The sequence below is a fragment of the Scardinius erythrophthalmus genome, assembly GCF_964197995.2.
Source record: "Scardinius erythrophthalmus genome assembly, chromosome: 25".
NCBI lineage: Eukaryota > Metazoa > Chordata > Actinopteri > Cypriniformes > Leuciscidae > Scardinius > Scardinius erythrophthalmus.
Window position 1 is genome coordinate 16,059,564 of NC_138245.1, and position 21,246 is coordinate 16,080,809.

Below are 21,246 nucleotides of genomic sequence, written 5' to 3' on the forward strand. Positions count from 1 at the left end.
AAGAGACAATAATGCAAAATCTCTACTGGTTGAAAAAGTTCTACCGGTATCATGCGACTATCATGTCTACTGGTATATCGGATACATTGGATATAGCATCAAACCCTTACAAGTTGCTCGACAGTCCCCCCCTTTTTGGCCACAGTGCAATGTATCCATAATAAAGCAGCAGCATGGTACAATAGAACATTTAACTTTAATGGTCATTCACGGTCAACAGAAATGCATAGAGATATTGAAGGGAAAAAAATAATTTACTTCAATCAAAAAAATTTATCTCCCAGGATTCATGTTCATTTCATTTTTTTCCCCTAAAAACAACCAAAGCTCATTAACTGATCATTAACCGTTAACCGACAAGATAGTTAAATTAGAATTAAATTAAATTAGAATAGATAAGTGTCTGTGACCCATTTGTTTTCCAGGGATTTAGTTTTACATGCGCAAATAGCAGCATTAACAACAGAACATGAGGATTCCCACATTGTCACATCATGCACATGCAGCGCTTCTGTTAATGGACAAAAGCAGAGTAAAAAACTATATAAAAGGAGTAAATAGGCCTGCACACAAAATACATTTCACTTAAATAATTAACAGATTAACAAAGCAAAAAAAAAAAAAAAAAAAACTGTGCAACAAGTAATTGATACTTTGCAGTCATGTGATATTTGGCGGGCAACAAGCGCGGTTAGTGCATCCAATCGCACAACAACTATCTGGCATGTCGTGTACACCTCAAAACACCAACTTTTGTATATTAAAACTGGCAACGTCCTGGCAAGATCCTTGATTAGTTTACTGGTTTTCGTTGCTAGAGAATGACGTTCTTGCCCGCCAGCCAGTACAACTGACGTCACGTGCAAAGTATCAATATAGCCTATGCAGTCTTGCATTCCGTGTCTGGCAAGTAAAACAAAAACAAAAAATACTAATGGCGACTCGAGCTCCAGTGTGGTTGTATGAGCATCCTTACTCAAGCTAGCTGAAAAAAGTACACTCAGTGATTGCTTTTCACTGTCTTTTATACTCTAATCCATGCTGCTCATGAGATTTGAGAAATGCATCAATAACTCAAAACCTGAGCCAGAGAGATGAATTAACCACCTTGATCCAATTCTTTTCTGACATTAGAAATGCATTAGAAAATCCTGTGTGCACTGCAAAGAACCCAAGAGGTGAATGTATTCAGAAGTAAGAGATAAGAGTAACCAATGATCCTCCACCATCCAGACCGGCCAACAAATCAAGATGCATCGAGTCATACTACGATTTGTCTCAGGCTCATGGGAGTGTGTCAATGCACAGGAAGACACTTTCAGGGATCTCCTCCCCCACCTCTGGTAACAATGCAGTGCTTCTTTCAGGGAATTACACTGTTCTGTTAGCCGTGCTGGGTTTGCCATCCAATTTAACAAGAATGCCACTTTTGATTTGCAGTTTGCTGGCAGAGTTTCAAACTTGAACTTTATAGCATATTCATTCCCTGGATGGCAACCTTGAAGTTTTAAAGCAAATGTCGCTTTGCAGCATCAGCAAAATATTTATTCTTGCAGAGAACAGCAATCGAGACAAGAAAGAAATTACATGGGGAAAAAACGCTGTAGCAACTAGGCTCAAAAACGTTCATAGGTCTCCCAGACCTAATCCAAGTACCATCTCAGACCGCATCAGAGGAGACCCCAGGCACTTCTGTATTATTATTTGAATACATGCATAAACACACATAGTCCTATCCCAGACACTCTAAAAATAGAAATGTGTGTCAACTGCTGAACTTCCACATTCTTCATTTGATAAAACCATGTATGGGTCTGGTTCATGAATGCATTAAAGCAAAACTAGGTTTACAAGAGTCTGTGATGGATGTTAAAAGGAAAGCTACACACGCCAATGGTTTGTCTGTAAAACTCAAAAAGGATTAACATATTAGTAGGGATGCAAACGATGTTTTAGGATGGTTTAGGTATCGATCAGAATGAGGAGTGCCAATCCAAATCCGATACTGTGCATACTTGGGGTGCAATGCAGTCAATGATAATATCATAATTGTTGTTTTAACGATATGCGATCTGACATTAGAGAATATCTTACTTTACAAAAACACATCCAGAGAGCGCACGCATGCTCTACGTGATGTATTCTAGTAGGTTAGAGTAGTGCGTGTGAGCATCCAGTGAGGCCAGTCTGGATGGTGGAGGATGAAGAGTGCACGCTTTCACTGCGTGATTTAGTCTATTAAAATGCATCTATAATGCCCCCAAGATTCAAGATAAGGGGCAAAAATGCCCCCGTATGTCTTTTATATGTATATAATTTAATACAGCTAATATCACATGAAGAGTGCTCTTTTTTTCTCTCCAAATATCAGCACGATTACAAATGTGATATTGATTTTAGACAGTTCAATAAACAAGAAGTTAATATTAAGCGACTTACATTTTAGACACAATATTGCCTTTTTTTTATCCATTTCGCCAACGTACATAGTTCAAAACAAAGCCACAGGACTGTTTTGCCTCTGAGCAACACATGGCGGTGAATGACCGAATCGTCTGAATGAATGATTCAATGACTCACTCATTAAGACAGTCAAATGCTTTGTTCCTGAATGAATCAGCTGTTTGAATGAGTCGGCTGAATCTCAATGAGCATGTTTACATGCACACCAGTATGCTGATAACTCACAAAACTTTACATACAAACCAAGAACCCGACAACGCAAGTAAACCGCCTTTACAAGACTTTATTAATAAATCAGATTTTTCCCGGTAGTGACGTCAAAACCTAATATTTTGCGTATCTGACTCAGAGTATTTAATTTGTAATGTCGGTTGTGATGTTAAATAAAGTATTAAAAACAGAAGAAGAAAATTGCAATGTCAGTGGACAACTTATGGCTCATATATTATCCTCATGCAGTTACAGATGCAAAATTACAAGAGAGCACTTTCATACATTTTTTGGATCAAGAAAGAGTCTGCGATATATTTCCTCCACCCTTACTACAAAACACTCGCTCTGTCTGGATGCGCTTAAATCCACAGTATGGACACGTTCCTGTCACATTTTACACATGCGCACTTCAATAAGCCGACAGAAATCGGAGTAAGGGGCAAAAATCTAGCTGTGACGATCGTGTTTATGCATAAGCCGTTTATTATGACCTTACTCCGATAAAGGAAAACGAGTTAACGCGCTTTACATGATCACATGCATTGTCAGCTTATTAAGCATAATCAGGTTAAGAACATGCATGTTAACGCACTCAATGACTCACTCATTAACAGTGACTTGCTGCCAACTACTGGTGGTTTTAATTTCATACTTAAAGTATATTTTCATTTTTACAATCATTTCAAATATCAATATTCAACGTTTAATGTTTAGAACATCAAAACATTACTTACGCATTTGAACCTGCAGGTTAGCCTAAATGCATTCATGTCGCCTCTGAGCGGCAGTAAACAGTGTGTAAAGACATGTCACTTCAGATAGGGCCCTATAAAATCCGTTTTATTTTTTCCCAAATTCCGTTTTATTTTTTCCCAAATTCCGTTTTTTCCGTTTTAATTTTTGGGAATTCAGGTTTTTTTTTACCCTTTATTGTTATTTTAGTTGTAAAAAGAGTGTTTTAATGTTAATGATTAAAATGTACACAAATAAAATAGGAATGACCCTAAATGTATTGAGGTAACAAACAAAATTCTCATTTTAAGAGGTGTTAAATGTGGTTTGGTTTGTTTACATTAGTGAATGTATGAGGCTAACTAACATGAACCACGAGCAATACATTTGTTACTGTATTTATTAATCTTTGTTAATCTCAGTTAACCCTAACCCTGTATTTTTATTATGTTACTTCACACAGTGCATTAAGCTAACTAATGTTAACAAATACAACTTTTCATTTAAATAATGTAGGCTACTAAATGGTGAAATTAACATTAATAAAGATTAATAAATGCTGTAGAAGTGCAGTTTATTAATAGTTAATGTTAACTGATCTAGTTAACTAGAGTTTAATAAATGGAACCTTATTGTAAAGTGTTAACGATTTTGTTATACACCGAACCGATTCAGTATTGGACAGATCAGTTGTTTTAACCATTCATTAAAGTGAATCGGTTCAAAGGAGTCATTAGTTCGCGAATCGGACGTATCATTAGCAGACTTGTACGCGTTGTGTGATTATCCCGGCAGTTAGGACATCGCACAAGATTTGTCAACACAGAAAACATTTCATCATTGGATAGGTTTTGTTTAGTTTATTGAAAGTGTTTTTTATGTCAGCTGAATGGGCAGAACGCTTTTCAGAGAAGAAGGCAAGGTAAAAAAGTTTTTTTTTGCACAATTCACACCCAGCGGTAGCCTAATTCAGGAAAAAAATATCCGAATGCTCCACGTGAAACTTCGTTCTTCCGATCTTTTACCATTGTGTCAATTCTCAATTGATTTAGATTAATAAGCGAGGGAGTGAGAGAGAGCAAGACAGTTTGAAGATGCGCGCGCGACCGGGTCTCTCTCTCTACTCGTTCTTCCAATAATATGCGATTTTCCTCAGACATACGTTTTTCTCCCACACAAACAGAATTTTATTCCAAATATGTAAAATTCCGCGAAATTCCGCGTTGACACTAGATTCTGCGTTAATTTGCCAATTCCGCGATTCCGTGATCGTGGAAATTATAGGGCCCTAACTTCAGATTCAGCTTCTGTGTTTCCTCTGCATTGCAAAGATGAATTTTGTTGATACGGATTTCATTTGATTGGTAATAGCCCTATTGTGTCTTATTATTCTAATTGAATTTGTTGATTAAATGTAAGAATTTTGACACAAAAGATGATGCATACATTTAATTAGGTTATAAAAATGGCTAAAAGGTAAAATGCTCATAAAACGTATTGGAAAAGATCATTTCACCATCGCACAAACTTTAGGAGTCAGCTGTCCACGGCAGGCCTAAACCTGCCAAGGTACCAGCCCAATAACATACTCAGCAAATTATCATCTAAATATTGTTATAAATAAAACCCCAGAAAGTATCGAGATATATTTTTTTGTTAATATCGCACACCCCTTGTGAATACTAGCCTATTGTTTTTTACTGTTAAAGCTCCACAAAAGGCAAACAAAAACATTATAAGGCACCACAAAAGTGTTTGTGAACAATATTCCAAGTCTTTCAAAGCCATTTGATAGTCTAATGTAAGAGACAGATTAATATTTTAGTTGTTAAATAAAAGTGGATGGAAACTCTTCCCTCTGCTGCGGCTGTCAGTCATTTTCCATTCAGCATTCAAACAGTGTGTCGCGTCCGGTTACGACAGTCAGCATTGTAAAACTCTCCCCAAAATGTTTCAATGTTTCCATTATTATTCTTGATTTGTAGATAAAGGTCTGTAGATTTGTATACAATGACGTCTTATCTTGCCTGGAGTTTATTGCCGTTTCTAAATGATGTGGCACGCGCTACTACTACTATGATCACATCACTGAAGTAGAGAGGACTTTGAACTGAATACCAATTTCTTGATTTTCGATTCTCATTTTGATGAATCAAAATCAATTCTTAAATCCTGTTTTCAGTTGATACATTTAAAAAAAAAAATTGTAGTGTGCCTCCCATCCAATAAATCTCAATATGTTTTGTGCTTTGTTACTTTTGATATGAAATAAAGTCTCAGCTTTAAAATTCTATCAGTTTATTACGAAATTCAAACAATGATTGCCGTTTTGACTCTCTTTAATGTGGCGTGACAAATCTCTGCAGCAGAGGCATGATACAGAATCGTATAGGTTATGAAAAAGGGTATCGGTGCATCCCTACATATTAGCCCATTTAAAAACAAAACGTGATGACAAAAACTAGTCTGAGCAATACAGCTAAAAAAAGTTTTATTTTAAGGGTGCTTATGTTTCAGTCGGTCCAATGATGAAGAAGTAGTTACAAATAACGACAGTCTTTATTAAACATCAGCCAACAACTCGAAACAGTGTGCCATGCACAAACAAACACCAACAATACCGGACCAAGAATGAGAGAAGGTGAGGAACCTAAATACACATGGTGATGAATTAAATAATGAACAGCTGTGATGATTAAATGAATATCCATGGAAACTGATTATGGCAGGGAAAAGGAGAACAGAGGAACAGAGGAACACAGGAAAACAGGTGACTGAAAAACAAAAACAAAACTGAGCATAACTGTATCACAGGATTTGTGGGGCGATCCCTGGAAACAGTATCGGCCAATACCAATCACAGATACCAATCACCGAAATAAATAATCGGCCAACTATTCTTAACAACATTGTATTTTAAGTATAAAAAAATTAAGATGAGAAAGTATCATGAATTGACAACCCTTCATTTAATAAGCAAGCCACATGTGCAACATATTCCATTCACTCTCTTAACGTGATGATACACAGGGCAACTTTTTGAGCAATGTTGCTGGCCAATCTTGCCAATCGATTGTTGCTTGGGCACTTTCCCATTGAAAATGGGCAACAAATATATATCTGGATAATTTAGATCCGTCACTAACCTTTAAAGGGTTAGATCACCCAAAAATAAAAATTCTGTCAGTAATTAGGCTACTCACCCTCATGTTGTTCCAACCCCGTAAGACCTTCGTTCATCTTCGGAACACAAATGGCAAACAGCTGGCTCACTCCTCCATAGGCTTCTAAGACATTATAACTTGCTGGCCCAGAAATATAGTTAATATAGTCCAAGTGACTACAGTGGCTCAATCTTAAGTTTATAAAGCGACGAGAATACTTTTTGTGCGCAAAAAAAACAAAAATAACAACTTTATTCCACTATTCATTTCCTTCTCTCTGGGCCTCGAGTTTTTTCACGTAGTGTTTTAGCGCAGCGCGTCTGTGTTGCACATCACACGCATCACACACATGACCAGCGTCGGCCAATAGTGAGCCTACGTGTGACGTATAACACAGATGCGCTGCACAGTTACTACGTGAAAAAACTCGAGGCCCAGAGAGAAAGAAATGAATAGTGGAATAAAGTCGTTATTTTTGTTTGTTTTTGGCGCACAAAAAGTATTCTCGTCGCTTTATAAACTTAAGATTGAGCCACTGCAGTCACTTGGACTAGGCTATATTAACGATGTCTTTAATGCATTTTCTGGGCCAGCAAGTTATAATGTCTTAGAAGCCTATGGAGGAGTGATCCAGATCTCAGATTTAATCAAAAATATCTTAATTTGTGTTCCGAAGATGAACGAAGGTCTTACGGGGTTGGAACAACATGAGGGTGAGTAATTACTGACAGAATTTTCATTTTTGGGTGAACTAACCCTTTAACTGTATAAATTACATATAGATTAATCCTAGTAAATCTACTAATGATTTAGAAGTGATTTTCTCTGTCTTGTTTGATTAACAGTAAATGACAGCGGGCAGGAATATTAGGCTGCTGTCCCTTTAAGATCTGCAAGGGTCCAATATACTGTTATGCGTTTTCTTTGTCAACGGTTTACATTCACTTAAAACATAACCGACTGTGTTTACGAGAATATGTTGCCATATTTGTGTGTGTATTTGTCCGTTCAAGTGCAAAAAGATGCGGGAAAAAAAACTCAGTTTAGTCTCGCGCATTATTCAGTATGAATGGTGGTTTTCTGTGGGCATGTTTTGGATGTGTGTGCACAGCACGGAAAATGTGCGCTGATCTTCTTGCTCTTGAATGGTTTAAAGTAATATTAAAATGCATACAAAGGAGTCGATAAGAGGAATCAAAATTTTAATTTTATAACAAGTATCCAATTCCAGAACTGGAATCAATTTTCGATTCCCAACCCTAGTTATGGTAAAGGGGTGTGACATTTGTGAAGCACGTTTTACAATGTAAAATATGTAAAAAAAAAAATAATAATAATTAAACAAGCATGAAAATATTCTAGTAGACCCCAAAAACTAAGTCAAGACTTTGAAAAAGGGCATAATATGATGTAGGCCTACGCAGTTTCTGCAACACTAGGGGCACCCAGAGGAATTCCAAAAAAGCATATTTTCAAACAACCTTGCAAACGCCCCTTACACTCATTATTCAATCGCGCATTTAAATACTGTTGTCAATCCAGAAACTTTGCAGTGTACTTAGCAACATGGAAAACAAAACTTGTTTATTTTCAGTAAAAATTCAGATTGTGAATGGGTAATAAACAATCACTAAGGCTGTCAATCTCTAAAGTGCAAGCTCACTGAATTCTACATTCTTGCGAAAACTCCAGTTATAATAAAAAAGCTGTCTTAATTGTACAGTGGATCTCTTATTTACATATTATACACGTGTTTGTTGGTTATAATGAAAGGATTCGCAAGTTTGCGTCTCGTGTTGAACAAAACAAAACCTTGTGTGTTTTTTCAGTGCTGTCAAGCGGATTCTGATGCCAACTTCAGGGCTCCAGACTAACTTTTTTTATTAGGAGCGCTGTAGCCCCTGACTTAAAATTTTAGGAGCGCAAGCAGAAAATTTAGGGGCACACCTTCACATTTTCCCCCTAAATAACTATTACAGACAAATGCTTTGATAATAAATAGATTAAGCGTACAGAAATTATGGTGCAGTTTTATTTTAAGATCACAGGGCTCCAGACTAACATCTGAGGGCCGCGGCTCTAAGTTCTACAGAAAGTATTTGGTAGCACTGTGGGATGATAAAGCACTGAGCTAAATTTGAGGTGTATAGATAAAGTTAAATTTAATTATTATCCTTCATAATGTCTTAATATTATTTCAAAAGCAAAATGAGTGACAAAATAGATATTAGGGAGTGAAAATAGCCAATAAGCACCCTCAGCAGCTGTTTACAATGGTAATTTAGTCTTCTTTTTAAAAAAAATAAGTGTGAGTTTTCCTACTTCTTGAAACTTTCAGTTTTATAAATAGAGACAATCTTTAAAGGATGAACAAAAATGTTTTGGTCGACACATAAAAAAAAAATATTTTAATAGGATATAGTTTTGAAGTGCTGTAAAAAGATGTGTAGGCTACTTTCATAACCACAGTATACCATAGTTATAGTTATGTCTGGTTCAGAATACGCAATTTTTTTGTCTGTTACTATAGTCAATGTATCAGATTACACGATTTCGAGTCTCGACTCCTAAAAATCTTGTCATGTCCTGGACAAGAAACATTGTCAGACTACACATTGCTTTACGACCAGTCATCTCGAGCCGTCTCACACACATATTCACTCGCACATGTACACACGCACGCACACACTCTCACTCTCTCTCGCTCGCTCGCTCACTCACTCACTCACTCACTCGCGCGCGGGCGCACACACACACACACACACACACACACACACACACACACACACACACACTCATTCACTCGCGCGCGCGCACACACACACACACACACACACACACACACTCATTCACTCGGAACCCTTCATGGAGGACCGTTAAAAAATTATTTGTCGTGATATCGTAAACAAAGCATCGCAGACGCGACGTCGGTTGTCGCCCACTATGAACGAGATGAAATTTACTGGTCGCACATGTGCGACTGGATGTAAAATTTAGTCGCACACTCTCAAATTTTGGTCGCAAAATGCGACCATTTGGTCGCAGTCTGGAGCCCTGAACTTACTTACTAGCACCTCTGATCGTCCATTGTGTTCACGCACCAAAAAAAATATGTTGAGGTTCACTGTATCAATGACTACATTTACATGTGCACCAATAATGTGATTATTTCTAATAATCAGAGTAAGGTCTTAATTGCAGTAAGATGTTTAGCCTACATGACACGAGCAGAACTCTTCACTCCAGGCAGTTTACAAGCAATTTTCATTATTCTGATCAAGTATAGTTATACCACACTCATAGACATACAGTATGCAGGTTACCGACCATTGTTGTAATCTACTCATACTAGGGCTGTCACTTTTGAGAAAAATCTAATTCGAACGGATATCAAATATCAAGCAATGTATTCGAATATCTACGAAAAAAAAACCTGAAAAAAAACACCGTAACGGAGATTAAATCACACATTTATTAACAGTCTCACAGTCATAAACAAGACTCAGGCCACAGCCTGTCTGAAAAAAATGTTTGACTTAATGTTTGAAACAGCAGGTTATCACCTTAATCTATATGAAATGCCACTATGCATAGTCAATCACAAAATTAGGCTACATGGAAAAAAAGGTGCCGACCGTGAGCGCGAAGTTTGGATGTCGAGGATGCGTAGGTAAACCGTTTTTTGCAGATTCGGCAAACTACCTTATCTTTAACGGTTACTTTACCATCTACGGTGTAGAACCCAAAATATTTCCAGACACTACTTTTTAGATGAGTTGGGGTCGTAATTGTCCGCTCAGGCTGGCCATTCTGTGCGTTATCTTCCATTTTCAAAACAGGGTGGCTGTTGGCTATTATTCGCTTGATTTGGTCATAGGCCTACGCTACAATACGTTTAGAGCGCATGCTACTGGACGAGATGGCAAACAATAAAATAAAAACAAATGGTCTAATCATAGACTGTAAAAAATGCGCTACACATGGCACTTTAAAAACCGGATAGTTTATTTATAGTTCGATTACGGATATTTCACGTCATGTTCGAATGCATAGGCTATTCGAATATCGAATAAAAAGTGACAGCCCTAACTCATACCAAATTAAAAATACATTTCGAAATTATTCGGCGCCGTGATGCCGGGTTTGCCTACGCTGCCGTTGCTTTCTTCGTGCCATCTGGATGAAGATACAGACTGTGCAGCGAGTTGTGTTGACAGAGTTCAGCGATTTGGAGAAGAGATAACTTCAGAATAATGTCACACAGTTAGCCTAATTCATGAAGTTGTTTGAACAACACACGCCATCCGTGTAGAACCGAGCACACACGCTCAGAGGAGCGTTTCCCGTACAATGACGTAACTCGCTGCTTCACTACCATAGTACGATGCATCGTTGAAGAAATCAACTAGCTAGTCACGACTGTTTACCGAAACCATATTGTAGCAAATTGGTCAATCAATCACGTTGGTTAATGATGTCTCGCACGTGGTGGAGTAATAACAACTTTTAATGAATCAGTTTGAGATCGAATTAATGCTAGATGTTTTGCTATAAATTACAGACATGGCATCTGAGGACTAATTCTCATTTTTCTCAATTATTTAGCTTTATTTCCAGATTCAGGCTCGTTCTTCCGTACTAGAGCACATACGCACATGCGCACTCTTCAAAAACAAGGCTTTAAATCTCTTGACAAACTAAAAGACGTAAATGACATTTGTATGTATTATTTAAAATAAAAAAGAAACAGATTGTACTATGTCAGCTTGCTTATTTTGCTCAAGATAAGGATTTATTTAGTCCACATGTCATGCAAACCATAAACTATGCTTCTAACCACAGCTCGAGAGCTGTCTTTCAGACCACACAACTTTGCGATGCTGTTTGCGGGAAACACCAACTTTTGACCATAGTTGGGTAACACCCCAGAGCGGTAATAGTATGATTAAGGTGTTACATGCCTATTTATTGCGATTAAAATTGGCATACGTCACATAGTTTAATGATCGAATTATTGCATTTATATGAGGTAAAGTTTAATCGCAATATTGTCAAAATCCCATTATAATCGTGCATGTAAACACACTCAATGTCACAAAGTGAACTGAAAAAGTTTCCTGACAAACTGTCATGCCTTTGAATGTTTCCATAACTCTCAAACAACATGTGCCCTTTATACTAGGAAGAGCAAATTTACATGTTGAACTGCAAATTTACATGTTGAACTTGACCTTCAGGTCACACACAACAAAAGTATGTGGCCATGTGGGTGGGGGGAGGGGAGCTACTGAGGTTTTATTAGTCTGAAAGAGAGCAGGAAGAGACAAATGAACAGCTAAAGCACGGGTCAGGAGTACGCCCATCCCCCAAACACAACCAGTCTGCAAGTTTCAGCTCTCGCTCAAGTAACCTTTAATCTGGGAAACAAAACCAACATGATCTGATATATGACTGCCCCAAGGACCTCTCTGAGGAACGCTGCCCTAACACAAAATATTTGCATATCACCCATAAGCTGTTGCATAACAGTTATCTGGCCAGAAATGTTATATTAGGTCATCCCTAATAGACATCTTAAAAAGCTAGCACATGGCTGAAAGAAAATGGGTAAGGAGATCATTCTACTGCCGATTTATCATGAAATAATCTGAGAAACAGAGAGATGTTATGAGAAAAAAAGTGATCCGTGTTACTCGTTGGCAAAGAAAAGGGGAAGTTACTTTCTGAAATTTTACTTCCACTTACGATCACATCTGTTTTTCACAGAACCTGAGGCAACATAGACAAAGGTAAACAGCCAGAGGTCAGACAGCATATAACAAGATTCATTACTGTGGATCATGTTATAGTTGAGTAAAACCACGTCTGAAAGCCTTTACTTCCTCATATTTGTGCTAGTTAGTAAACGAGTCATCATTTTAGAGTCCCTAAATGGTTTACAGGATTAACTAATGTTTACGATTTATTTAAAAAAAATATATATAATGCATGCACATATAGTCCCACCCAAACCTTACACAATGCTTTCCTTATTTTTATCTTTTGTAAAGCATCTTTGAGTACCTTACAGTTTTCTATAAATAAAATGTATTAACATTATTATAGACATTTAATTTATTCAATATGCATCCCTGCATGTCATTAACTTATCCTTCAGACTGTATTCCTCCTTAGCCCGAATTATGAAAGTGCTGTGCTATTTTTTATGCTTTCACAACACTGCAAAACTATGTATAACAGCACATTTGAACTCGCTGTAACTGATATCTAAATTTAGTCAGCAAGCAGTTTCTGGGAATCATTCACAGAGGGAAGCTGACCATGGTGAAGTCAATCACACCAGGGACCGTCCTGCACATCGATTCAACTGTACACGATTGGCACTGCAATGTGGGGTTAACAGCACAAAAGCGGTGCTAACACAATTGTGAAATGCTAGCCAGGGTTAAAAATAGGATTTAGAACGACGATAACCCGGGGTTAAGTGCAGTGTGAAAAGCCCTATTGTGTCTTTAAAACCTACATTTTAATAGAGAATTTTGAAGTCAGAAAGTATTAGCTAGCTTTTTCGAAAATGTAATATATTAACACAACAGACAAACAGGCTTTTGTTTTACTTGATATTTTTACTAAAATTCCCAGTCAGTTTTTAAAGGGATAGTTCACCCAAAAATTTCTGTCATTAATTATTCACAGTCAAGGTCCTTTCACACTGGACGCGATTTTGACGCAGGAATAATTCGCGCGATGGTTTTATTTTTTGATCAGCTGTTTGTGTAATGAGCGCTTCCACACCGAACGTGAATGTGCTGCGGTGAAAAAACAACTTCGATGTCGATTTTTTTTTTTACTTTTGCGGCGACAGAAAAGGCTTCAGCCAATCGCATACTACAAGGACAATGATTGTGAGGCGTAGCATTGCCAACCAACTCGGTTATCAGGACTGTGAGTATGTTGTGTGATGGTTTTCGTCGTTGTATAGTCCTGTGCTGTGTTGGCTAGAAGGCTAAACTACATTTGGGATAGAAAGCTAATCATCAAAGATAGAGATAGAGACCGTGTTTACGCAGCTCATGTTATGGGTTTTGACGCGAACTATACGCACACGAACTATTTGCTTTTTCGTTACGCATCCGGTGTGAAAGGGCCTTCACACAGTTCCAAACAAGCAAGACCTTCGTTCATCTTCAGAACACAATTTAAGATATTTCTGATGAAATCCGAGATAGCAACGTCATAACCACTTACAAGGCTCAGAAAGGTAAGATATTGTTAAAATAGTCATCATGTGACTACAGTGGTTCAACCTTAATGTTATGAAGCGATGAGAATAATATAACGACGACTTAAACTATTTTAATCAGTCACATACGCTGTTCACATTGTAAACGCAGTGCAGCGCTTCCAGGTTCTACGTCAGAACGCCGGCTCAGGATTGTCACATTTCAAGTACCATTTCAAAACTAATTTGTATTCTACAGTATCCACCTAATTTTTAACATAAGAGCAGACATGGCCATTTTTACCTTGAATGTGCAAGGCTTCAGTCGCTTCCAGTTATTTTAGCTGAAAAAAAAAACACTATGATGTTCAGCTGCTTGATATTACAAACTGCTTTTTTGTTATCATATTATAATAATTTGATATCAGGACCATAAACGTCCTGGTTTGTAGGGCAAATAGTACTATAATTTACTGCGCTTTGTTATTCTTCTAGTTATTTACCTATAGCGGCTAATGAATCGGTCTCGCACATTCACAGGAAATAGCTTACATCCACATCGAAAAATAAGGTGGAAATATTGATGCAGAAGTCTGCAGTACAGTGTTATTTCAAACATAGCATGTGATTGACAGAACTGATAGCAGGCCACCAACCATATAATTCACAAATCGATCAAGAAACAGACCCGAATCATTTTAACTTGACTCATACTCCACGTTAAACAAATAAAGCGGCAACACTACGGCTACTCCTAGGACAAATGTTCATAGAAACCAAAGAGATAATGCCAAATTGAGTTTGTTTACTAGTTGCCCTCCATGTTTGACGCAATCACTGTGTGCAACCAACGGCTAAAGAAATCGAGACGCAGACTTTCCCCAATTAAAAATCCACTTTAGATATTACCAGTCAGTTTATGATCAATTACAGTATTAATACTGGATCGAATTGCATAACTGCACAACAGTTACAGCAACTGTGTGCTTCAATGACCTTGCAGAAAATAACACGGGCCTCGTTCAGGAAAGCAGACCACGGCAGGCATTTTCAAGCTCACACCACCATCTGCCCATCTCATCTCAACCTTGAGGCTCAAGAGAAACAGGGTCAACGGCATCGCAACAGAGCACAGACACAAACGTCACGTTTCAACACGCCGGCTGGCCCACTGCGATTCTGCTCCATGAGGGAAAGAAAGAGGGGGAAGGGAAGAGGGGAAAAAAAAGCGCAATAGATCAGATCTGTCTGTCCCATCCCCCACATCTTGCTTCAATCCACTCTCAGTCAGGCACAAGTTACATAACCGTGCCACTCTTCCACTTAGAGAGAGAGATGCAGATTTCAAACAAAGACTCACTCTAAGAGAATCTAAGACAGAACGTACTTATAATTTAAAAAGCTTTTATTTATCATAGGCCTAATTTCGGAGGAGGCTGTGTAAAAACTAGCTAGGTTAACCTAACACACAATACTAAATGACTTTAGGGGTTGGTGATTAAATATGTTGCATGTGAGCCATTACAATGGGAGTTTCCAGACACACATGGCCTTCAGATTACACACACACACACATTACAAAGCTCCCCACCCCCACAGTAGACTTAATACTATGATCCAAATACCACAAGCACACACATTTTTCTAATATAGACCAGCATTTTACACTCAAAATACAACTGTACTCTTTAAATGACTGCAATGTAAAAAAAATAAAAACTAAACCACAAGTCATATCTTATCTTGGTGCCATATGCATTGCATGATTTGACAATGACAGTGTATATAATCAGTGTGCATACTAAGAAATATCACTTTACATGTAAGCAATTGTAAATTCATGATCCTGTCATTCAACACACACACACACACACTCTTGTTTATCCAAACACTGAATGTGAGTTGAGATCCCCTCCCCCACTCTCATAGAGTTAGTGCATTGCCCACAACACTGTCATGTGCTCGTGCTGATCTTCATGTAGTCTTATTATAAACATGGATTATAATTTGCATTATGTTCAAATGCTTTGTCTTTAAATAAAGAACAAAAGACTGTAACTCACAAATCATCACAAGTGTTTTTAAGAGGTGCACCACTTTAGCAGAATAATAGAAGTGCATTTCAGCTTAGTAGATTTTATGATGCACATCAGAATAGACGTTAAAAAATAAACTTATATTAAATTATATTAAAATACACCAATAATGAACATAACATTAAATGCAAATAATTTAATGTAATGCATAATTTACTTAAAATAATGTCAGAATTACATAGTAATGTCTTATGAAATTGTTTTGCACACATCTAAACTACCAAACAATCTGAAGTGGTGCTGCATTTACGCGCGCGCACGCACACACACACACACACACACACACACACTGCTGCCCATCCCCCACCCAGTCAGATCCTCCAAAGAAATGCCCTTGCCAAATTATAAATCACTATATATTATCATTAAAAACACACAGAGGTACATTAACGCACATATGCTGTTATACTATCGATATAACGAGTAAAAATTAAGAAAACACTCACTTTAATACCCGGATGAGCGCGAGGACTGCCTTTCAATGCTTGTGTGGAATTTCCTCCTCCTCGACTATTTTGTCAAATATTGCTCAAACAAAGCGTTATAAAGCTGCTTTGAGGCGCCAGATCGTCAGATAAATTCCCAAAAAAGCGTCCGGTCCCGTTCGCATCGGCGTGGAGCGGAATAAAATCGTTTAAAAATAGATTTAAGAGCGATTGAGGTACATTGTGGGGCTGTTTGCTAGTGGAGAAAGAGCCAAACGGTTCAGGAGCAGCCAACGGCTTCAGACACTCAAACACTGGAGAGGTGACTTTCCAAGCGAAAATGGGGGAGGCCTGGGCGGTTGTCTCTGCAGCTTTGTTGAAACTGAAGGAGGAATATCGCAATAACATGCCTGTTCGTTCCATCTCGATCGGGATTTTACCCTAAACTGCGACACAGGTGTATAATTTAAGCGAGGATTATCCCTCCCATAATCTACGGGACTGTTTCTGACACATAAATGGCGATGTTTGTATATTGTAATAATAATACAATAAAAATGATTATACTATATTGTGGTGTTAAGATATATTGGTATTTTTTGGTATTTGAACGGTTTTTCATACAATGTTTTTGTTAAATGTTTAAATATTTTATGTTGTCTTAATGTGCCATTTTTGTAGTCATTGTTACAATGACGATTCATGTTGTTTTGTTTGTTTTCATGTACATGCTACTTATACTGCGATAGCTGTAATGATTTGTTTGCACAACTTCGGTAACTTGAATTTACGATAATTAACATGTAAATGCAGCTGTTTGGTAGGTTCACGACATGTTCTTAAAATGTCAATAAATAAAGTTTACGTTGTCGTCAAACTCATAATTAATAATTAACTTGACCACTGTGACATGTAAAATAGCGACACAATGTCTTAACAGTTAAAGGGATAGTTCACCCAAAAATTCAAGTTGTTTCAAAACCTGTATGGATTTCCTTATTCTTAACAGAAAATACGATATTTTGAAGAATGTCGGTAACCCTTTGACTTCCATAGTATTTTTTTCTTCTTCTCCATACTATGGAAGTCAGTCCCTACCGTCAACTGTTCGGTTACCCATATTCTTTCAAATATCTTCTTTTGTGTTCAGCAGAAATTCATACCGGTTTGGAACCACTTGAGGGTGAGTAAAGATAACAGAATTTTAATTTTTGGGTGACCCTTTAAAGGTTGTTTATTACACATATTTCTGTTTGATATACTATTTTATTATAGCCACTATTACCTGGTGTGCTTTTTTGTTCTTAAACATGTTGCACAAACATTTAAAGGGGAACTAACAAAAATGTAGTGATTCAATATTTTGCTGTCAACAACAACACATGGACCCATTTTGGCCCTGTGAGTGTTGCCATAGTAACAAGTCATTTCTTAAAATGAGATTGTGACAGCTCTGAGTAGAATATCATGATTACAGTAATTCAAGAATTGAATAATAATAATAATAATTCATTACATTTATATAGCGCTTTTCTCGGCACGCAAAGCGCTTTTACATGGGGGAATCTCCTCAGCCACCACCAATGTGCAGCACCCACCTGTATGATGCGACGGCAGCCATATTGTGCCAGAACGCCCACCACACACCAGCTTATTGGTGGAGAGGAGACAGAGTGATGAAGCCGATTAGTATGTATGGGGATGATTAGGAGGCCATTATGGACAGAGGTCACTGGGCAAATTTGGCCAGGATGCCGGGGTTACACTCCTACTCTTTCGAAAGACATCCTGGGATTTTTTGTGACCACAGAGAGTCAGGAGCTCGGTTTTACGTCTCATCCAAAGGACGGTGCTCTTTGACAGTATAGTGTCCCATTCACTAAACTAGGGCGTTAGGACCCACACAGACCACAGGGTGAGCACCCCATGCTGGCCTCACTAACACCTCTAACAGCAGCAACCTGGTTTTCCCAGGAGGTTTCCCATCCAGGTACTAACCAGACTCAGCCCTGCTTAGCTTCAGTGGGCAACCAGTCTTGGGCTACAGGGTGATATGGCTGCTGGTTGAACAGCATTAATCCTTGTTATGTGTTATATGGGATGGGGGAGGGGTGCGGTTGCCTCCAAAATAAATGCTAAATGTCATGATTATATGATTATTCGATTAATCACATGACCAGATGTAAAAATAATTTGGTTGCCATAGCAATCATGTTGGCTGTGTATGAAAAATGCTGTCAGTACACAGAGAAAGGCTTCAAGTTGCCTTTATCTTGTTGGTTTTTAAAGGCAGCACAGACAGTTTCTGCGGTTAGTGGAAAAAATAACCATATCCATATCAGTTGTTTAAACCTTAAACGTAACTTGTAGTCATTGAACATTCAATTGGTTATTGCTAAAGCTGATTTGAATTTGTTGTAAATCACTACTGATGTTATGGCGCCTTAGAGGTTTTATACAAAAACGCTGTCTGTTAAGTCACTGAGCGACTGGCCAGAAAGGCTGGTTTTAAATACAGCCGTTGTGTTCTTTGGCTCTGTTGACACTCACTTCTTACTCTCGTTCTGTGTCCTAACACCGTCACAGTGTTTAGGGTGGAGGGTTTGTGTCTGTTTGGTTGTAATCTTATCAAACCTCGAAGTGTGTAAAAGCCTTGAGCTGAAGGACTCTCCTCCTATCTTCTCTTGTCCTTTCGCCTTTTCTCCTTTCCTTTCGAACATCTGTTTATCACAAAAATCACTTTATACTAGATGAGGAAATTTGGTGGTTTAACTGAATCCTCAGCTAAAAATATGAAATGCGTCAGAAACCGCATAGTGTCTGAGTAGGTACTACATTTGGTTTGAAATTTGCTCCATGTCTGTAAAAAAAAAAATATATACAGATATATACATATATATATATATATATATATATATATATATATATATATATATATGTATATATGTATATATATATATATATATGTAGTATAGTATAGTATGATTTTGTGTAGTTAGTATGAATGAAATTTCTGACGTACTACATACAACATGTGGTCACTGTCATGTGACCTACAGTGTCAGTTGCATCGCTTCACTTCCATTTACAAATCCACTCATGGTGATAGTATAATGTCCAGTGGATGCACACTTCAGAATCTCACCAGAAGTAGTTTGCTCTTAAAAATAAATAGCTTTTTTCGGCTCTCTGATTTTTGTAATTTTCTGCACAGCATCATGGGTAATGTAGTTTTTCACCAGGAATTTCACTGTTAAACATGATTATTTAAAAAATAAGCTGAAATAATGCGGGTTGATGGCTTCAGAAGAAGCAAATACCATGGATTAACAACCTCATAGCTCACAGTAGGTCTGTCTTTAAAGGTATCGTTCAAAATCAATTTCCTTATAAATGAATAGAGTTTTTACTTACAGAACCCGACTGTTGCACAATAATGGTTCTGTGAAGAACCTTTATAATCCATGAAACCTTTTTCATTGCACAAAATGTTCATTATAGTGGAAAAGGGTTCTTTAGATTATTAAAATGTTCTTCACACATTAAGGGTTCTTTGGGAAACCCAAAATGGTTCCTTAATGGCATTGATGTGAAAACACCCATTTTGAACCTTTATTTTTAAGAGTGTATAGTCATTCGGGTATTTTGTCAACTGTTTATAAATATTTTAATTTGGACATATCACTTGTCTCCTATAGGCCTACTGTTTTTCTCCGACTATATAGTGTGGAAGCAGGCATATTTGGACCCAGGGATTGATTCTTATCAAGAGAATATTGATACAGCAGCATGAGGTAAAAAAAAAAATTATATTGATTTCCCCCCACCCCTAGTGAATACCAAACACAATTTTTCCTTTTAAAGGGTCGGAGTCACTTCATCCATCCATCCACAGTATCTCTCCATCCATCCATCCATCCATCCACAGTATCTCTCCATCCATCCATCCACAGTATCATCCATCCATCCTTCCATTCATCCACAGTATCCATCCATCCATCCATCCACAGTATCATCCATCCATCCTTCCATTCATCCACAGTATCCATCCATCCATCCATCCACAGTATCATCCATCCATCCTTCCATTCATCCACAGTATCCATCCATCCATCCATCCACAGTATCATCCATCCATCCTTCCATTCATCCACAGTATCCATCCATCCATCCATCCATCCACCCAACCATCCATCCACCCACCCATCTATCTATCCATTGTGCTTGAACTCAATTTAGTTGGTTTTTAAATTGAATATTCATTCTCCTACCCCAACTTTTTATCAGTAAACACTGATGATATATAAACTAAATAAAATAATAATGAAGATTTCTGCTGTGGAGCTGCAGACAACAAGATGGAGACTGGGACTCTCTCCCATGGCTGAGGTTTCAATGGCTGCACTAACAAACAAAGCTGCATCCGAAGCCTTGAAAACAAGAGCAGGGCAGCCATCTGGTCCTCACAAGGGACACTGATAAATTTCACCGGATTCAGGAGGAGAGAGAGACAGGGAGGCCGGATCAAGAGCGATTGTTCGAAGCGTGGCACAAAAGAAACTCCTCTGTGAGCTGCTGGAAACAAAGCAGGGAGAGGATGGGTGTCAGTGTTTAGTGTAGGGCTCTGGCTCAGGGACTGCAGGCTTCAGTGGCCATTAGTGTATACAACGTGGGAGGCAAAGGCAGGAGAGATTAGTGAATATTAAACAAATCTGTGTGTGTGGGTTTGCTGCCCAGGAGCATCTATAATTAAAATGCATGTTTGGACCAGAAAGGCTGTTTTGGTTAAAGGTGTTTGCGTGGTATATTCTTTCCCCCGCAAACTAGTTGTTGCCCAGTGGAAATGTGAAAGCAATGAAAGCTTGTCACCGTGGGACAAAAAGGCTCCCCGTACAAGCCTGATTAGAGGTTTAGAAGGTGCCAAAAGTCAG

At 38.0% G+C, this 21,246-nt stretch overlaps 1 protein-coding gene across 2 annotated transcripts in view; it reads right to left on the reverse strand.

The window, feature by feature from the left end:
• The window catches only part of tbl1xr1a (TBL1X/Y related 1a), a 74,185-nt gene extending 57,387 nt beyond the window's left edge, over positions 1-16,798 (reverse strand). Inside the window, exon 1 of one of the 2 annotated variants that reach the window (XM_081357805.1) lies at positions 16,337-16,798. The gene's annotated coding sequence lies outside the window, so the exon portion shown is untranslated. The remainder of the gene's footprint in view (positions 1-16,336) is intronic. The other variant, XM_081357806.1, reaches the window with a different exon arrangement.
• Positions 16,799-21,246: the final 4,448 nt, after the last annotated feature.